Source organism: Musa acuminata, chromosome BXJ3-4 (assembly GCF_036884655.1).
Source record: "Musa acuminata AAA Group cultivar baxijiao chromosome BXJ3-4, Cavendish_Baxijiao_AAA, whole genome shotgun sequence".
NCBI lineage: Eukaryota > Viridiplantae > Streptophyta > Magnoliopsida > Zingiberales > Musaceae > Musa > Musa acuminata.
Window position 1 is genome coordinate 19292048 of NC_088352.1, and position 23169 is coordinate 19315216.

A 23169-nucleotide genomic window follows, 5' to 3' on the forward strand; every position below is an offset into this window, starting at 1 on the left:
CGTTCGTAAAATCGTAGAGGACAGATTGCAGTTATTAATAGGATTAAAATGTAAGCGTAAACTGCAAGGAAGCTCGTTCGTAAAAGCACAGAAAACAGTTCTGCAGAATCAAACGTAAACGTAAACTGTAATGTATGAAAATACGAGTTTACGTCTGAATGCAGATTTGGAAGAACAGCACTTAGAACTTGTTCGTGAAAGCGCAGAGAGCAGTAGTGATGAGGGAGGTTTGCAGTAATGATAAAGTGCTCGAAAATAAACGCAAACCAGAGATTTAGAGTGGTTCGGTCAGCCTTGACCTACTCCACTTTTGGCTTCCTCCACCGATGAGGTTGCCGGCGTCAACTAGGTGCCTTCCTTCAATGGGCGAAGGCCAAACTTCCCTCTTACAGTTTCTCTCCTTTTGACAGGCTTAGGAGACAACCTTTACAGATGTTTTCTCTCCTCTCTTTTCAACTCAAACTTGAAGAACAGAAGGAGGAGGAAAACTAGCAGTTTTGAGCTCTAAGAACCACTGAAAAGATCAAGATTTCGGGTCAGTTCTTGCTCAATTCAGTGCTGAATGGGTGGGGTATTTATAGGCCCCAACCCAATTCAAAATTCGAGCTCAAAACGATCAAATCGATCAAATCCCAGAATTCTGGGATCAGGCGGTTGCACCTCTCGACTGGAGAGGTGGCACCGCCTGGCAGAGCTCGAAGACTGAGCTCTGCCGATTGCTTCTCTCTGCCAGAGCTCGAAGACTGAGCTCGATGGTTGCATCACCTGGCAGAGCTCGAAGACTGAGCTTGGTGATTGCATCACCTGGCAGAGCTCGAAACAGAGCTCGGTGGTTGCATCACCTGGCAGAGCTCCAAGCTGAGCTCAGGCTGATCCACCTCTCTGCCAGAGCTCGAAGACTGAGCTTGGTGAATGCATCACCTGGCAGAGCTCGAGACTGAGCTCAGGCTGATGCACCTCTCTGCCAAAGCTCGAAGACTGAGCTTGGTGGTTGCATCGCCTGGCAGAGCTCGGAACTTGAGCTCAGGCGGTGCAACCTCTTGGCTGGGGCGGTTGCACCTCCCAGCCGTGCAGCCCTGGCGGTTGCACCTCCTGGCTGGGGCGGTTGCACCTCCCAGCCCCACAGCCCAGGCGGTTGCACCTCCTGGCTGGGGCGGTTGCACCTCTCAACCCCACAGCCCAAGCGGTTGCACCTCCTGGCTAGGGCGGTTGCACCTCCTGGTGCAATCAGGGTCCGAATGGTTCACTCCATTCGACCCACTTTGAATCTTTTCAGGGGCCCAATTGCCCCAAGATTAAGCTAATGGGATCACCTCCCATTTTCATGCTTAATCATCGTGCTAACTACGATTATCTCTAAGACAACTTCTGCAGCTTTGCTCCGATGCGTCAATCGCTTCTTCCGGCGAGTTTCCGGCCAACTTCCGTCGATCAACCGATAACCTTCGGTGATCCTTCTGCGGACATCCGGCATACTCCTGGACTTTGCGACGATCCACTTGGCGAGTTCCGACGAGCTTCGCTTGGCAAGCTTCTGGACTTCTCGGATCTGTTCTCTCTGAACCTCCGACGACCGTCCGAACTTCCGTCGAACTCTCGAACTCCCAACGTGATCATGATCTTGACTCCGGCGCAACTCCTGCTGCTTGTCTTACTCTCATCGTAGTTATTCCTGCACAACAAATCAAAACTTCGATCGAGACAATTAATCCTAAGCAATTAACCAAGTTGTCCGACATGTCATTGGTCCCTCGACGCTTCGTCCGATTCTTCGGCGCATCGTCCTCTCGTGCAGCCTATTGCCCAATCGGCCAGTTGACTCCGCAACTCCGATATCCTTGGCACAATACCCGCTCTTCTTGGCCCGATGCCCGAGTCCACGGCCCGAAGCCTTCTGTCGATACGTCGACCGATCCACCGGCCCGACGTCCAATCTTCTGACATGTTCCTTCGGCACAATATGATTTTCCTGCTTTAATTGTCTCATCCTGATCGAAGCATCCTGCGTCACTCAAAACGCAGATTAAATCATAAACATATATCAAGTAGTTTCATCATCAAAATATGAGATTCAACAAATTTTCTCTCCTCTCTTTAAAGCTCAGAACTTGGAAGAAAAGAGGGAGAACTTTTGGCCTTTATAATAATTTTGAGCTCTAAAAATCACAGAACAAGATTAAGATTTCGGTGTATGTTCAGTGCTCTTTCAGTGCTGAATGGGTGGGGTATTTATAGGCCCCAACCCAGTTCAAATTTGGAGCTCAAAACTATCAATTCCCGGAATTTCGGGATCTGGCGGTTGCACCTCCTGACTGGAGCGGTTGCACCACCTGGCAGAGCTCGAAGACTGAGCCTCTGGGCGGTGCCACCTCCTGTTAGGGGCGGTTGCACCTCCTGCCAGAGCTCGAAGACGGAGCTCAGGCGGTGCCACCTCCTGACTAAGGCGGTTGCACCGCTCAGCTAGAGCTCGGAGACCTAGCCCAGGCGGTGCTACCTCCTGTTAGGGGAGGTTGCACCGCCCAGTCTCGCTCGGAGACTGATCCCAGGCGGTGACACCTCCTGGCTGGGGCGGTTGTATCGCCCAGTCTCACTCGGAGACTTAGCCCAGGCGGTGCCACCACCTAGCTCGGGCGGTTCAACCGCCTAGTAGAAATCAGGGTCCGAATGGGTTGATCCATTCGGCCCAATTTGGGTTTTTCAGGGGCCCAATTGCCCCAAGATTAAGTTAATGGGATCACCTCCCATTTTCAACTTAATCATTGTGCTAACTATGATATTCCCAATTACAGATGACGAAATTGTACGTGTTGTCTTTAAGTCACCAAAACACAAAAGCCCAGGTCCAGATGGATTTCCAGCTGAATTTTACCAAACTGCTTGGTCTATTATTGGAAATGATGTGATCAAGGCTTGCCAATATTTCTTCTCTTCAGGTCATATTCTTAGAGAGATGAATTGCACTTTTATTTCTTTAATTCCGAAGAATGCAGGGGCTGATTCACTAGAGAACTATCGACCCATATCATTATGCAACTTTGTTTACAAGATCATCTCCAAAGTATTGGCAAATAGAATGCAATAGGTAATACACAAGATTATTAGACCAAATCAAGCTGCTTTCATCAAAGGGAGAAGTATACATCATAACATTTTGCATGCTAATGACTTGGTCAAAGATTTGCATTCAAAAGCAAGAGGGACAAAAATCTGTTTTAAATCTGATTTACGGAAAGCCTTTGATTCAGTTAATAGGAAGTTTATCTATAAGATGCTCCTCGATATGAACTTCCCACAGCAATGGGTTAATTGGATTCAATCTTGCCTGGAAACTCCAAAGTTTTCGATACTCTTTAATGGCTCACCTATTGGTTTTTTTTTTAGCACGAATGACATCCGACAAGGTGATCCACTATCTCCGTATCTTTTTAATATTGCGATGGAAGGACTTAGCTGTATGTTAGAACACGCAGTCTTAAATGGCAGCATTAAGGTACCCATTGCTGGTTCTGTTCATATATCACATATAACATTTGCAGATGACTTACTTATCTTTCTCCAAAATGAACCAACTTCAGTAAAGAACCTGGCTACTATTATGAATGACTTTGGTATGGTTTCTGGACTTCAGTTAAAACATGCGAAAAGTAAAGTATATATGAGCCCTTACGTTGAGGATAAGGTCTTTATTGCACAAACTTTGGGGGTTAGTGAGGAAAGCTTGCCAGTTCCTTATTTGGGTCTCCCGCTCAATCCACAGGCATTCACAAAACTCACTGTCAGCCTATCTTACAAAAAATAAAGAATAGAATTTCTTCTTGGAAAAATAGGTTTCTATCAAAAGCAGGACGACTCGAACTCATCCGTTCGGTATTGCACTCCTACTCTATATATTGGTGTAATGCATTTCTTCTGCCTGTTGGACTTCTCCATGATATTGAACGGTTATTAATAAACTTCTTCTGGAATGACACAAATGATAAGGCAATGCATATGGTAAATTGGGATAGCATTTGTAAACCGAAAGATGAAGGGGGGCTAAACTTGAGAAATATTAGAGATTGGAATCAAGCTTGTCTGGTACAGTAATTGTGGGATCTTTTGCAAAACAAATGTTCCTTATGGTCACATTGGGTTTCTGCTAGGTATCTTTCAAAGGAATCAATCTGGGAAATTTCAACAAGAACATACCACTCTGAAGCTTGGAAAGGAATTTTAAAGGTAAGGAATTGGCTAATCAAACACATTTCCTATGCAATCTCTTCTGGTACTAGTACAAATATGTGGTTTGATCCTTGGATAAATGGGAAGAGTATATTTCAATTATATGGTGACAGAATACGAAAAGATCTTGGGGCTCCCAAAGATTGGAAAGTTTCTGAGTTCATTGCTAACGGTGCTTGGTGTCTCCCTAATCCTATTTCTCCCGAAATGTTATCACTTTGGCCGACTATTATAGCTATTCCAATCAGGAACAACTCTTCAGATATACTTATTTGGCCTCATGACAATGGCAAAGTTAGTGCCACATCCGCATGGAATCAAATTAGGCAAAGAAATAACAAGTGGGTCCCAAGCAGTTGGACATGGGATCGACCGGGATCACAAAGACATTCCTTATGTACATGGCAGGCTCTTCTCAATAAACTACCGACAATAGACAATATGAAAAGAAGAGGTATCTATCATGTTAACCGATGCTCCCTTTGTATGCAACAAGAAGAAACTGTTGACCACCTCTATTTTGCTTGTGATTATACAAAATGGATATGGAAGGAGATTCTCCAGCGATTTGAACTCAATAGACTGCCGCAGCCAAACTTGCACCAAGAACTAAGCGACCTCATGCAATGTTTCTCAAGAAAAGGGTCTCTAACAAAACTGGCAAAGGTTACTTTTAGATGCGCTATTTGGTGGATGTGGAAGGAGAGATGTAACAGAATATTTGAATGCCAACACACAAACAATGCTCAATTATTGAAAGAGATTATTAGAGACTCAAGATCTTGTATGGAGCAAGATCTCAAAACGGAGCACTTTACCCAAAGAGAAAAAGATATTTTTATCAAATTTAATTTTGCTATTAGCTAAAGATCTTGGGAATAATGCCAAATTATGTACCCACAGGTAGTTTTGATATATCTGGATAAACATTTTCTATATTGATTATAATTAGGAGTTATAGTCTACAGCATGTGTAGTCATAACTATCGCATTCGCACTCTATGAGTTACTTGGCTTTGTCTATGACTTGTATAGATAAAGCTATTTGTAGAAACTTTACACATAATCAATTTACTTTTACTTACCAAAAAAAAAAAATACAAATCTTTGACCAAGTCATTAGCAAGCAAAATGTTATGATGTATACTTCTCCTTTTGATGAAAGCAGCTTGATTTGGGCTAATAATCTTGTGTATTACCTTTTGCATTCTATTTGCCAATACTTTGGAGATGATCTTGTAAACAAAGTTGCATAATGATATGGGTCGATAGTTCTCTAGTGAATCAGCCCCTGCATTCTTCGGAATTAAAGAAATAAAAGTGCAATTCATCTCTCTAAGAATATGACCTGAAGAGAAGAAATGTTGGCAAGCCTTGATCACATCATTTCCAATAATAGACCAAGCAGTTTGGTAAAATTCAGCTGGAAATCCATCTGGACGTGGGCTTTTGTGCTTTGGTGACTTAAAGACAACACATACAATTTCGTCATATGTAATTGGGGCATTGAGGATTGAAATAGCTTCCGAATCAAGTTTTCTAGTCGGCTCCACATGAATGTTATTAGGTTTCCCAGCTTGATTGAGTAAGGACTTAAAGACAACACCTCAACTAAATTCTAAATAAGATTATCATCTTTGTCTCTGCATTTGCTGATACGGTTAACAGCCCTTCGAGTAGCAATTGAAGCATAGAAAAATTTAGTATTGGAATCCCCTAGTGTAAGCCAATTTTGTCGAGACTTCTGCTTTGCAAAACTTTCCTCCTGTTTTAAGGCTTGCTTGAAGTTATTTCTGGCTTCTGTCTCTTTGTAGATAATATTTTCATCATTTGGCTGAAGTTGCAGCTCATGTTGCAATGACATTAGTTCATTTCTGTAAAATTGAACTCTGGTGTTAATATTGCCAAAGGAATTTGTATTCCACTCCTTTAGTGCTGCTTTACAGGCTTTGAGCTTTTGACATAAGATGTAAGGGGGGGATCCATGCACATTAACATTCCAAGAAGATCTGATAATATCAAGAAATTGAGGATGAGTACTCCACATGTTAAAGAATCTAAACGGTTTCTTGCCTCTTGGTGTCGATTTTTCTGCGTGTATATACATTAAAGAATGGTCAGAAAACAAAGGAGCACCATACTCAAGAAGTGAATCTGGGTAAACTGTTAACCATTCATGATTAATCAAACACCTATCAAGTCGAGCCATTATTTTTCTGTTAGCAGCACCTTGATTACTCCAGGAGAGCCAATTACCCACAGATTTTATATCAAACAATGCTGCAGTGTCAATGTAATCATTAAAACTTTGAAGCTGGCTTTCTGAAAGTTGTCTACCCCCCTCTTTTTCATTTGTGTACCGAACAGTATTAAAGTCTCCAAGAACAATCCAAGGTACATTGAGACAGCCATTTACAATATTAGTTAGGTCAGACCAAAGAGTATTTCTTTCTTGCATACTGTTTGAAGCATATATACCAGTGAGATTGAATTGACAGCCATTCTTTATATCCTCTACCTTAAGATGAATGAATTGATCAGTAGCAGAAATAAACCAAGCATTAATAGAGTTAGGATGCCATAAGACCCATATTCTACCAAAAGTTTTATTTGAGTCATTGGTAAACAATTCTGCGTCCGGCCATATTAAATTCTTTTGAGCTTGAACGCGCGATTGTTTAATTTTCGTTTCCACTAGAATAACAATATCACATGCGGCAGACTTGATTATTCTGTTGAGCTCCCGACATTTTTCCGGCTTATTAAGTCCGCGAACATTCCAGCATGTTATCTTCATTAGTAATAAACAAATGAAAAGGTAGTAAGGAATACATCCTACGACTTTGGATGGATTGTACCATCCTTTTTCTTATCCTTCGGTTTTGTATTTTCCTCCCGCACAATATCCTTACCTTTTATGGCTTTATTCCTATATTTATCCACTTCATCTACAGCTTGCAGATTTTTAAACTTTAAAGTACCTTGAATCTTGTGGTCTTGATTGGCAGGGTTTGTTGAAGCTCGATAAGATTGTTGCAGCACAATATCCTGGATAGTACTTATTGGAGCAGCCTGGCTAGAGAGGTTTGTTGGGGCATGAGTTTGTTGAGACAGAATATCCTTGTTGGCGATGTTTATTGAGGCCTGAGTTTGTTGAGGAAGAATATCCTTGCTGACGAGATTTGCTTGGACCTGAGTTCATTGAGTGATTGTAGATGGATCCGATGGTATTGGAAGAGATAAAGTTCTTGACTTATGCTTCTCCTGTCTACTAGTACCATGGGAAACCTCTGTTGTGGAAGGCTCTGACATTATAGGAAGAGATAAAGTTTTGGAGTTGTCCTTCTGTCCGCGGTGCTTTCCTTGTGAGTTGGAGTGCTCAATAGTTTTTGCTATCATCGGTGCTACTGCCATTAGAGAAGAATCACTTTGTTGCTGAGGCACTTGACGTGGTCGATAGACCTTTGTGGTTGGTTTTGGAGTTTGCTGACAAGCTCCATTTGCATGACCAAAAGATAAGCAACGCTGACATCGTTGTGGCTTCCAGGAATATGAGACATGTACCTTCCGAGTGTTCCCATCAAGATCACGATAGAAAACCTCGTTAGGAAGATCTTCATCGGAAGAAACCAGCACACATGCTCGTGCAAATGCTAATCTCGTCTGAGCTGCTGTTGCTTTGTCGATGTAGAGTGGCTGTCCCAGAGTGCTGCATAACTTTGCAATAAAACGTCGACTCCAAAGATGTAGAGGCAGTCCTTGAAAGGATACCCATAATGGAATAGACTGTAGGCTATCTAACTCCAAACGGACATCAGGAGACCAACGTCGTAGAATCATTGGATGACCGCGGATAGTCCAGAATCCTTCGAGGATTTGTTGCAGATCTTCTTCAGAGTATAGCTTGCAAACAAAGAATCCGTTCTCCAGCATATGAAGATCAAATGACGATAATCCCCATCGAGTTTTGATAAATGATGATAGTGGGAAATAAGAAGTTTTGAGACCTACCACATAGCCAACAATCGACATAGACCATGTCTCAATAAGCTTTACTGAATCAGCAGTCTCGTATACAGCAATCTTCTTATCAGCCTGAACTTCTGGAGTAATGAATTCCAAGCTTAGATCTGGACTTCCAACCGGAGCCTTGAAGAGGCTAGTCCAAGGCCGAGGATCGCTGGAAATGAGAGCAGGCTGCCGCGATCTAGAGCGCGACCTGCTTCGATGCTGCTTCGTCGAAGGAGTTTCTCTCCGGAAAGGATATGGTGGAAGAGCAACTTGGGGGGTAGCAGTAGGGAGCCTTGCTATCGTTTCATCCCTCCCACCACCGTCGCCAGCCTTAGGGGCCGTCGCTGCCATGTTTGATCCCTTTTCTGATCGCCGCTATAGAATCGTCGCCATAGGGAAAAGCCACCGCTGCAGTATTTCAGATCGCCGCTACAGTACCGTCGCCCTAAGGAGATCTGGTCTCGTCGCCCTTAGGGAGAAGCTGATGCTGCAGGAGATCCGATCACCACAACAGTCCTAGATCTGGTCGACGCTACAGTGTCGCCGCCGCTACAGCGTCGCCGTAACAGTACCGTCGCCCTAGATCTGGTCGCCGCCGCTACAGCGTCGCCCTAGATCTGGTCGCCGCTACAGTCGTCGCCGCAACAGTACTGTCGCCCTACAGTGTCACCGCCTCTACAGCGTCTCCGTAACAGTAACGTCGCCCTAGATCTGGTCGCCGCTACAGTGTCGCCGCCGCTCTCTTCGCTCTTGCAGAGATTCCAGCCCATGCATTCTTCAGAATTCCGAAGAAACCTAATAACATTCATGTGGAGCCGACTAGAAAACTTGATTCGGAAGCTATTTCAATCCTCAATGCCCCAATTACAGATAACGAAATTGTACGTGTTGTCTTTAAGTCACCAAAGCACAAAAGCCCAGGTCCAGATGGATTTCCAGCTGAATTTTACCGAACTCATCCGTTCGGTATTGCACTCCTACTTTATATATTGGTGTAATGCATTTCTTCTGCCTGTTGGACTTCTCCATGATATTGAACGGTTATTAATGAACTTCTTCTGGAATGGCACAAATGATAAGGCAATGCATATGGTAAATTGGGATAGTATTTGCAAACCGAAAGATGAAGGGGGGCTAAACTTGAGAAATATTAGAGATTGGAATCAAGATTGTCTAGTACAGCAATTGTGGGATCTTTTACAAAACAAATGTTCCTTATGGTCACATTGGGTTTCTGCTAGGTATCTTTCAAAGGAATCAATATGGGAAATTTCAACAAGAACATACCACTCTGCAGCTTGGAAAGGAATTTTAAAGGCAAGGAATTGGCTAATCAAACAAATTTCCAATGCAATCTCTTCTGGTACTAGTACAAATATGTGGTTTGATCCTTGGGTAAATGGGAAGAGTATATTTCAATTATATGGTGACAGAATACGAAAAGATCTTGAGGCTCCCAAAGATTGGAAGGTTTCTGAGTTCATTGCTAACGGTGCTTGGTGTCTCCTAATCCTATTTCTCCTGAAATGTTGTCACTTTGGCCGACTATTATAGCTATTCCAATCAGGAACAACTCTTCAGATATACTTATTTGGCCTCATGACAATGGCAAATTTAGTGCCACATCCGCATGGAATCAAATTAGGCAAAGAAATAACAAGTGGGTCCCAAGCAGTTGGACATGGGATTGACCGGGATCACAAAGACATTCCTTATGTACATGGCAGGCTCTTCTCAATAAACTACCGACAATAGACAATATTAAAAGAAGAGGTATCTATCATGTTAACCGATGCTCCCTTTGTATGCAACAAGAAGAAACTGTTGACCACCTCTATTTTGCTTGTGATTATACAAAATGGATATGGAAGGAGATTCTCCAGCGATTTGAACTCAATAGACTGCCGCAACCAAACTTGCACCAAGAACTAAGCGACCTCATGCAATGTTTCTCAAGAAAAGGGCCTCTAACACAACTGGCAAAGGTTACTTTCAGATGCGCTATTTGGTGGATGTGGAAGGAGAGATGTAACAGAATATTTGAATGCCAACACACAAACAATGCTCAATTATTGAAAGAGATTATTATAGACTCAAGATCTTGTTTGGAGCAAGATCTCAAAACGGAGCACTTTACCCAAAGAGAAAAACATATTTTTATCAAATTTAATTTTGGTATTAGCTAAAGATCTTGGGAATGATGCCAAATTATGTTCCCACAGGTAGTTTTGATATATCTGGATAAACATTTTCTATATTGATTATAATTAGGAGTTATAGTCTACAGCATGTGTAGTCATAACTATCGCATTCGCACTCTATGAGTTACTTGGCTTTGTCTATGACTTGTATAGATAAAGCTATTTGTAGAAACTTTACACATAATCAATTTACTTTTACTTACCAAAAAAAAAATGGAGCTTGTCAGCAAACCCCAAAACCAACCACAAAGGTCTATCAACCACGTCAAGCGCATCAGCAACAAAGTGATTCTTCTCTAATGGCAGTAGCACCGATGGTGGCGAAAACTATTGAGCATTCCGACTCGCAAGGAAAGCATTGCGGACAGAAGGACAATTCCAAAACATTATATCTTCCTATAATGTCAGAGCCTTCCACAACAGAGGTTTCCCATGGTACTAGTGGACAGGAGAAACATAAGTCAGGAACTTCATCTCTTCCAATATCATCGGATCCATCCACAATAGCTCAACGAACTCAGGTCCAAGCAAATATCGCCAGCAAGGATATTCTTCCTCAACAAACTCAGGCCACAACAAACATCGCCAACAAGGATATTTTGTCTCAATAAACTCATGCCCCAACAAACCTCTCTAGCCAGGTTGCTCCAACAAGTACTATTCAAGATATTGGGCTGCAACAATCTTATCGAGCTTCAACAAACCCTGCCAATCAAGATCACATGATTCAAGGTACTTTGAAGTTTAAAAATCTGCAAGCTGTAGATGAAGTGGATAAATATAGGAATAAAGCCATAAAAGGTAAGGATATTGTGAGGGAGGAAAATGCAAAACCGAAGGATAAGAAAAAGGATGGTACAATCCATCCAAAGACGTAGGATGAATACCTTACTACATTTTCATTTGTTTATTACTAATGAAGATAACATGCTGGAATGTTCGCGGACTTAATAAGCCGGAGAAATGTCGGGAGCTCAACAGAATAATAAAGTCTGCCGCATGTGATATTGTTATTCTAGTGGAAACGAAAATTAAACAATCGCGCGTTCAAGCTCAAAAGAATTTAATATGGCCGGACGCAGAACTGTTTACCAATGACTCAAATGAAACTTTTGGTCGAATATGGGTATTATGGCATCCTAACTCTATTAATGCTTGGTTTATTTCTGCTACTGATCAATTCATTCATCTTAAGGTAGATGATAAAAAGAATGGCTATCAATTCAATTTCACTGGCATATATGCTTCGAACAGTATGCAAGAAAGAAATACTCTTTGGTCTGACCTGACTAATATTGTAAATTGCTGTCTCAATGTACCTTGGATTGTTCATGGAGACTTTAATACTGTTCGGTACACAAATGAAAAAGAGGGGGGTAGACAACTTTCAGAAAGTCAGCTTCAAAGTTTTAATGATTACATTGACACTGCAGCATTGTTTGATATGAAATCTGTGGGTAATTGGCTCTCCTGGAGTAATCAAGGTGCTGCTAACAGAAAAATAATGGCTCGACTTGATAGGTGTTTGATTAATCATGAATGGTTAACAGTTTACCCAGATTCACTTCTTGAGTATGGTGCTCCTCCTTGTTTTCTGACTATTCTTTAATGTATATACATGCAGAAAAAAAGACACCAAGAGGCAAGAAACCGTTTAGATTCTTTAACATGTGGAGTACTCATCCTCAATTTCTTGATGTTATCAGATCTGCTTGGAATTTTAATGCGCATGGATCCCCCCCTTACATCTTATGTCAAAAGCTCAAAGCCTGTAAAGCAGCACTAAAGGAGTGGAATACAAATACCTTTGGCAATATTAACACCAGAGTTCAATTGTGCAGAAAGGAACTAATGTCATTGCAACATGAGCTGCAACTTCAGCCAAATGATGAAAATATTATCTACAAAGAGACAGAAGCCAGAAATAACTTAATGCAAGCCTTAAAACAGGAGGAAAGTTTTGCAAAGCAGAAGTCTCGATAGCATTGGCTTACACTAGGGGATTCCAATACTAAATTTTTCTATGCTTCAATTGCTACTCGAAGGGCGATTAACCGTATCAGCAAATGCAGAGATAAAGATGACAATCTTATTGAGAATTTAGATGAGGTTAAAGCACACACAGAGCAATTTTTTTATTCCTTACTCAATCAAGCTGGGAAACCTAATAACATTCATGTGGAGCCGACTAGAAAACTTGATTCGGAAGCTATTTCAATCCTCAATGCCCCAATTACAGTTGACGAAATTGTATGTGTTGTCTTTAAGTCACCAAAGCACAAAAGCCCAGGTCCAGATGGATTTCCAGCTGAATTTTACCAAACTGCTTGGTCTATTATTGGAAATGATGTGATCAAGGCTTGCCAACATTTTTTCTCTTCAGGTCATATTCTTAGAGAGATGAATTGCACATTTATTTCTTTAATTCCGAAGAATGCAGGGGCAGATTCACTAGAGAACTATCGACCCTTATCATTATGCAACTTCAATTACAAGATCATCTCCAAAGTATTGGCAAATAGAATGCAAAAGGTAATACACAAGATCATTAGCCCAAATCAAGCTGCTTTCATCAAAGGGAGAAGTATACATCATAACATTTTGCTTGCTAATGACTTGGTCAAAGATTTGCATTCAAAAGCAAGAGGAACAAAAATCTGTTTTAAAGCAGATTTACGGAAAGCCTTTGATTCAGTTAATAGGAAGTTTATCTATAAGATGCTCCTCGATATGAACTTCCCACAGCAATGGGTTAATTAGATTCAATCTTGCCTGGAAACTCAAAAGTTTTCGATACTTTTTAATGGCTCACCTATTGGTTTTTTTGGGATCACGAATGGCATCCGACAAGGTGATCCACTCTCTCCGTATCTTTTTACTATTGCGATGGAAGGACTTTGTTGTATGTTGGAAGACGCAGTCTTAAATTGTAGCATTAAGGTACCTATTGTTGGCTCTGTTCATATATCACATATAACATTTGCAGATGACTTACTTATCTTTCTCCAAAATGAACCAACTTCAGTAAAGAACCTGGCTACTATTATGAATGACTTTGGTATGGTTTCTGGACTTCAGTTAAATCATGCGAAAAGTAAAGTATATATGAGCCCTTACGTTGAGGATAAGGTCTTTATTGCACAAACTTTGGGGGTTAGTGAGGGAAGCTTGCCAGTTCCTTATTTGGGTCTCCCGCTCATATCCACAGGCATTCACAAAACTCACTGTCAGCCTATCTTGCAAAAAATAAAGAATATAATTTCTTCTTGGAAAAATAGGTTTCTATCAAAAGCAGGACGACTCAAACTCATCCGTTCGGTATTGCACTCCTACTCTATATATTGGTGTAATGCATTTTTTCTGCCTGCTGGACTCCTCCAAGATATTGAACGGTTATTAATGAACTTCTTCTGGAATGACACAAATGATAAGGCAATGCATATGGTAAATTGGGATAGCATTTGCAAACCGAAAGATGAAGGGGGGCTGAACTTGAGAAATACTAGAGATTGGAATCAAGCATGTCTGGTACATCAATTGTGGGATCTTTTGCAAAACAAATGTTCCTTATGGTCACATTGGGTTTCTGCTAGGTATCTTTCAAAGGAATCAATCCGGGAAATTTCAACAAGAACATACCACTCTGCAGCTTGGAAAGGAATTTTAAAGGTAAGGAATTGGCTAATCAAACACATTTTCTATGCAATCTCTTCTGGAACTAGTACTAATATGTGGTACGATCCTTGGGTGAATGGGAAGAGTATATTTCAATTATATGGTGACAGAATACGAAAAGATATTGGGGCTCCCAAAGATTGGAAGGTTTCTGAGTTCATTGCTAACGGTACCTGGTGTCTCCCTAATCCCATTTCTCCCGAAATGTTATCACTTTGGCCGACTATTATAGCTATTCCAATCAGGAAAAACTCTTCAGATATACTTATTTGGCCTCATTGATACCGTGGTGGGTAAAATTGCAGAATGGATGTTGAAAGAACACCGATAGAACAGTTGTTCAGATAGAAATGTCACAGAAGGTAATGAACGAACTCTTGAAGAAACTTCGGTAAAACGTAAAATAGTTCACCACCAAGTTTAAAAATCAAAAGGGATACAGAAGATCACCACCCTAATGATAATAAGCAAGCATACAGAACTGAAAGCAAAAGACTCACCACTCAAGGACACTTCCAAGAGATACAGAGTTCACAAGAGCACTCCAAGAGAGCTTCTGCCAATATCCTTTGTTTTCTAAAAGTTCTTTCTAAGTCCTAAACACCAAAATAAATACTAGTGCATGAAACAACCCTTCATGCATAGGGAATTTCGAAATTAAGTGTTTACAAGTCATAGGGAATTTCTAAAGATCTTGGGAATGATGCCAAATTATGTACCCACAGGTAGTTTTGATATATCTGGATAAACATTTTCTATATTGATTATAATTAGGAGTTATAGTCTACAGCATGTGTAGTCATAACTATCGCATTCGCACTCTATGAGTTACTTGGCTTTGTCTATGACTTGTATAGATAAAGCTATTTGTAGAAATTTTACACATAAACAATTTACTTTTACTTACAAAAAAAAAAAAAAAACCAACTATTTTAATGCACTCATTGGTAATGAAGAGATGTTCACAGCTGCCAACCAACTCCTTTAATGCATTCCTTTGTCTTGAAGAAAAGCATCTTGAAACAGCTTTAACTTTGTGCAGAGAATATGCTGATGAGCTGTCATATTTGAGTGTGCTTAGATAAAGATTATGAGGCATCATTATTGACTGAAAAAGATACTAGATCATAATCAAGGCTCATATAATCAGATTTTAGTAAATTAGACACTCCCGTGTCAATCTCCCCCGGTTGAATGAAACTTGTCCTCAAGTCTTCGTTTGATTCATCAACATGATTATAAAAAGGACTCAAATCAGCCACATTAAATGTTGGGGATACTCCGTAATCTTCAGGTAGCTCTATCTCATAAGCATTTCTACCAATTCTCTTAAGCACCTTGAATGGACCATCAGCCTTTGGTTTCAATTTTCCAAATTTTCCCGGCGGAAACCTCTCCTTCCTTAGATGAATCCAAACCAAATCACCTGCATTAAACTCCACAAGTTTTCTGTGTTTGTTAGCAGCTTGCATGTACCTCTCATTTTGTTTCTCAATGGTTGCTTTCACACCCTCATGTAGCTTCTTTATCTGCTTAGCTCTTTCATCAGCATCTCCAAAGGACCAGCAGGATTAGCACCATAAACTACCTCAAAAGGACTCTTACCAATACTATGATGCATAGAACGATTGTAGGCAAACTCAATTTGTGGAAGAATGACATCCCATTGCTTAATATTCTTCCCAACATAGCTTCTAAGCAAATTTCCCAAGCTTCGGTTTGTTACCTCAGTTTGCCCATCGGTTTGTGGATGATGCGAGCTGCTGAAATTCAAAGAAGTACCCAGCTTCCTCCAAAGAGTTCTCCAAAAATGACTAACAAATTTTGAATCTCAATCAGATACCATAGTTCTTGGAATACCATGCAATTTAACAATCTCCTTAAAATATAAATCAGCAATATGAGATGCATCATTTGATTTATTGCATGGAACAAAGTGAGACATTTTTGAAAATCTATCAACAACAACCATGATAGAATCCTTGTTCTTTTGAGTTCTTGGCAGTCCTAAGACGAAATCAAGACTCACATCCTCCCATGGAGCATTTGGTACTGGCAATGGAGTGTACAAACCAGAATTTTGACTTCTTGTTTTTGCCAAATGACACAATCGGCATTGCTTCACATGTCTATCCACATCTCTGAACATTTTAGGCCAGTAGAAATTTGATTGAACAAGAGCTAGAGTCTTGTCCCTGCCAAAATGTCCTCCCAAAACACCACCATGAGCTTCAGCTAGAATTACTTGTCTCAAAGAACAAGATGGAACACATAAAGCATTAGCTCGAAAAAGAAAACCATCAAAGATCAAAAATTGTTGACAGGAACCTGATTTGCAATTCTGCCATATCGAGCCAAAATCCACATCATTCTCATATAGATCTTTGAATGTTTCAAATCCAACCACTTTGACTTCCATTGCTGATAATAAAGAATGCTTTCTGCTCAATGCGTCAGCAACTACATTTTGAACACCAGATTTGTGCTTGATTGTAAAGTTGTAAGATTGTAAGAACTCCACCCAAGCTGCATGCCTCTTGTTTAGCTTGTGCTGATGATTAATGAACTTTAATGCCTCGTGATCAGAATATAGAACAAATGGCTTGGCGAGAAGATATTGACTCCAATGAGACAAAGCTCGATAAATCACATAAAACTCCTTATCATAAGTAGAGTATTTCTTTCTCGTATCATTCAGCTTTTCACTAAAAAATGCAATGGGCTTTCCGTCTTGACTCAAAACAACACCAATTCCCACATTAGATGCATCACATTCAACTTCAAACACATTATCAAAATTTGGTAGAACTAAGATAGGAGCTTCAGTAACCTTTCTTTTCAAAAGCTCAAAAGCATCATTAGCCTCATTAGTCCATTTGAATTTATCACATTTCAGACATTCGGTGATTGGAGCGACAATAGAGCTGAAACTCTTGATGAATCTTCTATAAAAAGATGTTAAGCCATGGAAACTCCTCACATCATGTAATGAAGTAGGTGTTGGCCAATTGAGAATAGCTTCAACCTTGCTTTGATCCATCATGATTCCATCTTTTGAAACAACATACCCCAAAAACACCACACTAGAAGTAAAGAAATCACATTTCTTTAGATTATCATAAAGTTTTTGCTTCCTCAAAATAAGAAAGATCTCTTTCAGATGACTCATATGCTCCTCTTCACTCTTGCTGTACACCAATATATCGTCAAAATAAACTACAACAAATATTCCAATGCATGGCTTAAGTATGTGATTCATAAATCTCATGAATGTGCTAGGAGCATTAGATAGTCCAAATGGCATAACCAACCATTCATATAAGCCTTCTATAGTTTTAAACGCTATTTTCCACTCATCTCCGGGCCTCATTCTTATTTGGTGATAGCCACTCCTCAAATCAATTTTAGAGAAAATATAAGCACCACACAATTGATCAAGTAAATCATCTAACCTTGGAATAGGAAAGCGATAGTCCACTGTGATTTTGTTGATGGTGCGACTGTCCACGCACATTCTCCAAGAACCATCCTTCTTAGGCACTAACAAAGCAGGAACCGCACAAGGACTCATGCTCTCTCGGATTAACCCTTTTTTAACCAATTCATCAACTTGCCTTTGAAGTTCTTCATGCTCCTTGGGACTCATTCTATATGCTGCCTTATTAGGTAGAACAGCCCCAGGAATAAGATCAATGTGATGCTGGATATCTCTCAAGGGTGGAAGGCCATGTGGAATCTCTTCCGGTATAACATCTTGAAATACTTCTAGGATTGGTTGCATGATTTTCGGTGTCTCCTTATGTTGTTCGTTCTCCTCTACTACCATTAGGGCCAAAACATGACCGCCCTTGTCCAATTCATATCTGCATTCTCTATAAGAAATAAAAGCACTAACTTCCTTCTTTGGCGCACTGATTTCGGAAGGTTGTAATGGAGCTAAGATAATCTTCTTTTCATTCACTTTAAAAGAATAAGTATGTTTATAACCATCGTACAACACTCTTCTATCATAATGCCAAGGTCTTCCCAATAGTAAATGACAAGCATCCATAGGGGCAACATCACACCACACTTTATCTTTATAATACTTGCCAATGGAAAATGAAACTAAACATCTTTTAGTTACCTTGATGTCATTTCCTTTTTGCAACCAACATAATTGGTATGGATGTGGATGAGAGATCGTATCCAACTTCAGCTTCTGCACCATCTCCAAAGAAACCACGTTCTCAAAACTGTCACTATCGATGATTACCAAGCACACCTTGCCAAGAGAAGTACATTTAGTGTGAAACACATTTTTTCTCACCCAACTTTCATCGTCAGCCACATATGACACTTGTAAACTACGTTGCAATACAATAGACAAACCATGATCAGCATAAGTAATCTCTTCCTCATCATCATCATATTTTGGTTCGTCGTCAGCTTCATCTTCGCCTCCATCACTATGATCTTCAACCAAAGTTACAATCCTCCTATTTGGACAATCCGAAGCAATATGCCCAAAACCATGACATTTGAAGCATTTTCGGCCACTTGGGGTAGAAGAATTAGGTATTTTTTTGTTGCTAGAAGACTCTTCACCCTTTTCTTGCACCTTCGATATCACCTTGCTTTGGACAGTAGGCTTGGAACTTCCTCCTTTTGTGTAGCCTTCTTTTGAGCCATACCGAAAACTCTTTTCAAACTTCTGTTGCTTTTCAACTTTTAATGCCAGCTTGCTCACATCATTTAAAGACCAATATGGCTGTAGCTGAACAACTTTAGAAATCTCATACTTCAGACCTCCTAAGTATCTTGCAATTGTTTGCTCTTCCGGTTCCACAAGCTCTCCTTTTAACATCAAATTATCAAATTCTGCAGTGTACTCATCTACACTAAGATCTTTTGGCTTGAAATCATGTATTTTGAGAAAGATCTCTTGTCTATAATTATCAGGTAAATATTTTCTCTTTAGCTCGCTTTTCATTTTCTCTCATGTAACGATCTTACTCTTCCCCTCACGTTCTCTTTGTTTCTTCAGATTTTCCCACCAAAAAGATGCATTCCGCCTGAGTTTGAGTGCCACAAGTTTGACCTTCCTTTGTTCTGGTGGTTCATGAAAATCGAAGATTCTTTCTACTGTATTAAGCCAATCGATGAAGTCATCAACATTTATTTTCCCTTCAAATTCTGGAATATCAAATCTGCGATTATATTTATTCTGCCACTCGTCTTGGACTTCATTTCTTCTCCGACATCTTCTCGACTCCCTTCGAATAGGTGTATCATCATCAGAAGTAAATTCTCGAGCTTCAATTTCATGTTGGTTATGTCTTACTTTGAAGTTCGTCGATTATCTCATTTTTTTCTTGTAGGCTACGCAGCAATTTTCGTAGCTGCAGCCTCAACGACTCAGCGTCATCTTCGTGGTCGCTACCTTCACCAACTGTATCTTTTCCATTCCGTCTTGCCATGATCTCTAGCCTTTAGCTCTGATACCAAACTGATACCGGGGAGGGTAAAATTACAGAATGGATGTTGAAAGAACACCGATAGAACAATTGTTCAGATAGAAATGTCACAGAAGGTAATGAACGAACTCTTGAAGAAACTTCAGTAAAACGTAAAATAGTTCACCACCAAGTTTAAAAATCAAAAGGGATACAAAAGATCACCACCCTAATGATAATAAGCAAGGATACAGAACTGAAAGCAAAAGACTCACCACTCAAGGACACTTCCAAGAGATACAGAGTTCACAAGAGCACTCCAAGAGAGCTTCTGCCAATATCCTTTGTTTTCTAAAAGTTCTTTCTAAGTCCTAAACACCAAAATAAATACTAGTGCATGAAACAACCCTTCATGCATAGGGAATTTCGAAATTAAGTGTTTACAGCTACTAACCCTTCTGCTAGGTATCTTTCAATGGAATCAATCTGGGAAATTTCAACAAGAACATACCACTCTACAGCTTGGAAAGGAATTTTAAAGGCAAGGAATTGGCTAATCAAACACATTTCCTATGCAATCTCTTCTGGTACTAGTACAAATATGTGGTTTGATCCTTGGGTAAATGGGAAGAGTATATTTCAATTATATGGTGACAGAATACGAAAAGATCTTGGGGCTCCCAAAGATTGGAAGGTTTCTGAGTTCATTGCTAACGGTGCTTGGTGTCTCCCTAATCCTATTTCTCCCAAAATGTTATCACTTTGGCCGACTATTATAGCTATTCCAATCAGGAACAACTCTTCAGATATACTTATTTGGCCTCATGACAATGGCAAATTTAGTGCCACATCCACATGGAATCAAATTAGGCAAAGAAATAACAAGTGGGTCCCAAGCAGTTGGACTTGGGATCGACCGGGATCACAAAGACATTCCTTATGTACATGGCAGGCTCTTCTCAATAAACTACCGACAATAGACAATATGAAAAGAAGAGGTATCTATCATGTTAACCGATGCTCCCTTTGTATGCAACAAGAAGAAACTGTTGACCACCTCTATTTTGCTTGTGATTATACAAAATGGATATGGAAGGAGATTCTCCAGCGATTTGAACTCAATAGACTACCGCAACCAAACTTGCACCAAGAACTAAGCGACCTCATGCAATGTTTCTCAAGAAAGGGGCCTCTCACACAACTGGCAAAGGTTACTTTCAGATGCGCTATTTGGTGGATGTGACAGAATATTTGAATGCCAACATACAAACAATGCTCAGTTATTGAAAGAGATTATTAGAGACTCAAGATCCTGTATGGAGCAATATCTCAAAACGGTGCACTTTATCCAAAGAGAAAAAAATATTTTTATCAAATTCAATTTTGCTATTAGCTAAAGATCTTGGGAATGATGCCAAATTATGTACCCACAGGTAGTTTTGATATATCTGGATAAATATTTTCTTTGATGATTGTAATTAGGAGTTATAGTCTACAGCATGTGTAGTCATAACTATGAGTTACTTACTTGGCTTTGTCTATGACTTGTATAGATAAAGCTATTTGTATAAACTTTACACATAATCAATTTACTTTTACTTACCAAAAAAAAAATTAAAACAAAATAACGTATACACTATTGACATAAATGATTTGTGTAATGAAATGTGTTTTTCGGTTTTGAATGAGGATGCTTGGCTATGGCATAGAAGATTAGGTCATGCTAGCATGAAGCTAATCACTCAAATATCATCTAAAGAACTTGTAAGAGGAATTCCTCATATCAAGTTCATCAAAGATAATGTATGTGATGCTTGCCAATTAGGTAAATAAATTATGGGTAGTTTCAAATCTAAGAATCAAATAAGCACCTCTAGGCCCCTTACAATTGATCCATATGGACTTGTTCGGACCAATCTCTATATCAAACTTAGGAGGTAGCAAATACGCCTTCTTCATTGTGGATGACTATAGCAGATACACATGGACTTACTTCTTAAAACAGAAAAATGAATGCTTTAGATATTTTACCAAGTTTTGTAAACTTGTTCAAAATGAGAAGGGTTTATGATTTTGTCAATTAGAAGTGATCACGGTGGTGAATATCAAAACCATGATTTCTAAGAATTTTGTAAACTCAATGGATACAACCATAATTTCTCTACTCCTAGAAATCCTCAATAAAATGGAGTTGTAGAAAGAAAAAATCGAAATTTACAAGAAATGGTAAGAACCGTGTTTAATGAACATAGCCTACCCAATTATTTTTGGGCCGAAGCCGTAAACACTACATGCTATAATTTGAATAGAGTTCTAGTAAGACCCTTTACTCACCAAAACTCCCTATGAGTTATGGAACAACAAAAAACCCAATGTTTCATATTTTAAAGTCTTTGGGTGTAAGTATTTTATCTTGAATGAAAAAGATAACTTAGGAAAATTTGATGCTAAATCCGATGAAGGAATCTTTCTTGGTTATTCTTCGGTTTCTAAAGCTTTTCGTATCTTCAATAAAAGAACTTTAATTATTTAAGAATTCATTCATGTTGTTTTTAATGAGATTTTCAAAATCAGGAAAAACGATTTTGATGATGATGTTAATTTTGATTCCTTGTATTTAAATGAAACCCCGTCTCCAACTAGCAGCTTGGATGCATCCACTTCCGAAACATCCTTACCCAAGGATTGGAAGTAAGTAGATGCTCATCTTAACGAGCTAATCTTAGGAGACACATCAAAGGGGGTTCAAACACGTTCTTCTCTTAAAAATTTTGGTGCCAACGCCGCTTTTCTCTCCCAAATTGAACCCAAATGTGTTGACGAAGCCATGAAAGATGATTCATTGATTCTCGCAATACAAGATGAATTAAATCAATTTGAGAGAAATGAGTTGTGGAAGCTTGTTCCTAGGCCAACTGACCATTTAGTTATTGGTACTAAATGGGTTTTTAGAAACAAGCAAGATGAATATGGTATCATGGTTAGAAACAAGGCTAGATTAGTAGCCAAAGGTTTCAACCAAGAAGAAGGTATCGATTACGAAGAAACCTTCGCTCTTGTGGCTCGGTTAGAAGTCATAAGGATGTTCCTTGCATACGCTAGTAGTAATAATTTTATGTTGTTTCAAATGGATGTTGAAAGCGCTTTTCTTAATGACTTTATTTCCGAAGAAGTCTATGTTGAACAACCTCCTGGATTTGAAAATAATAACCTCCATAACCATGTGTTTAGATTAACTAAAGCTCTCTATGGTTTAAAACAAGCTCTGAGGGCTTGGTATGAGAGACTTAGTTCTTTTCTTATTAAAAATAAAGCAAGGTTGATACTACATAATCAATTGATTATGTACCCACAGGTAGTTTTGATATATCTGGATAAACATTTTCTTTCATGATTATAATTAGGAGTTATAGTCTACAGCATGTGTAGTCATAACTATGAGTTACTTACTTTGGCTTTATCTATGACTTGTATAGATAAAGCTATTTGTAGAAACTTTACACATAATCAATTTACTTTTACTTACCAAAAAAAAAAAAAAAGGTTGATACTACATTGTTCATCAAAAATTTTAAAAATAATTTTCTCATTGTTCAGATTTATGTTGATGAAATTATCTTTGGTTC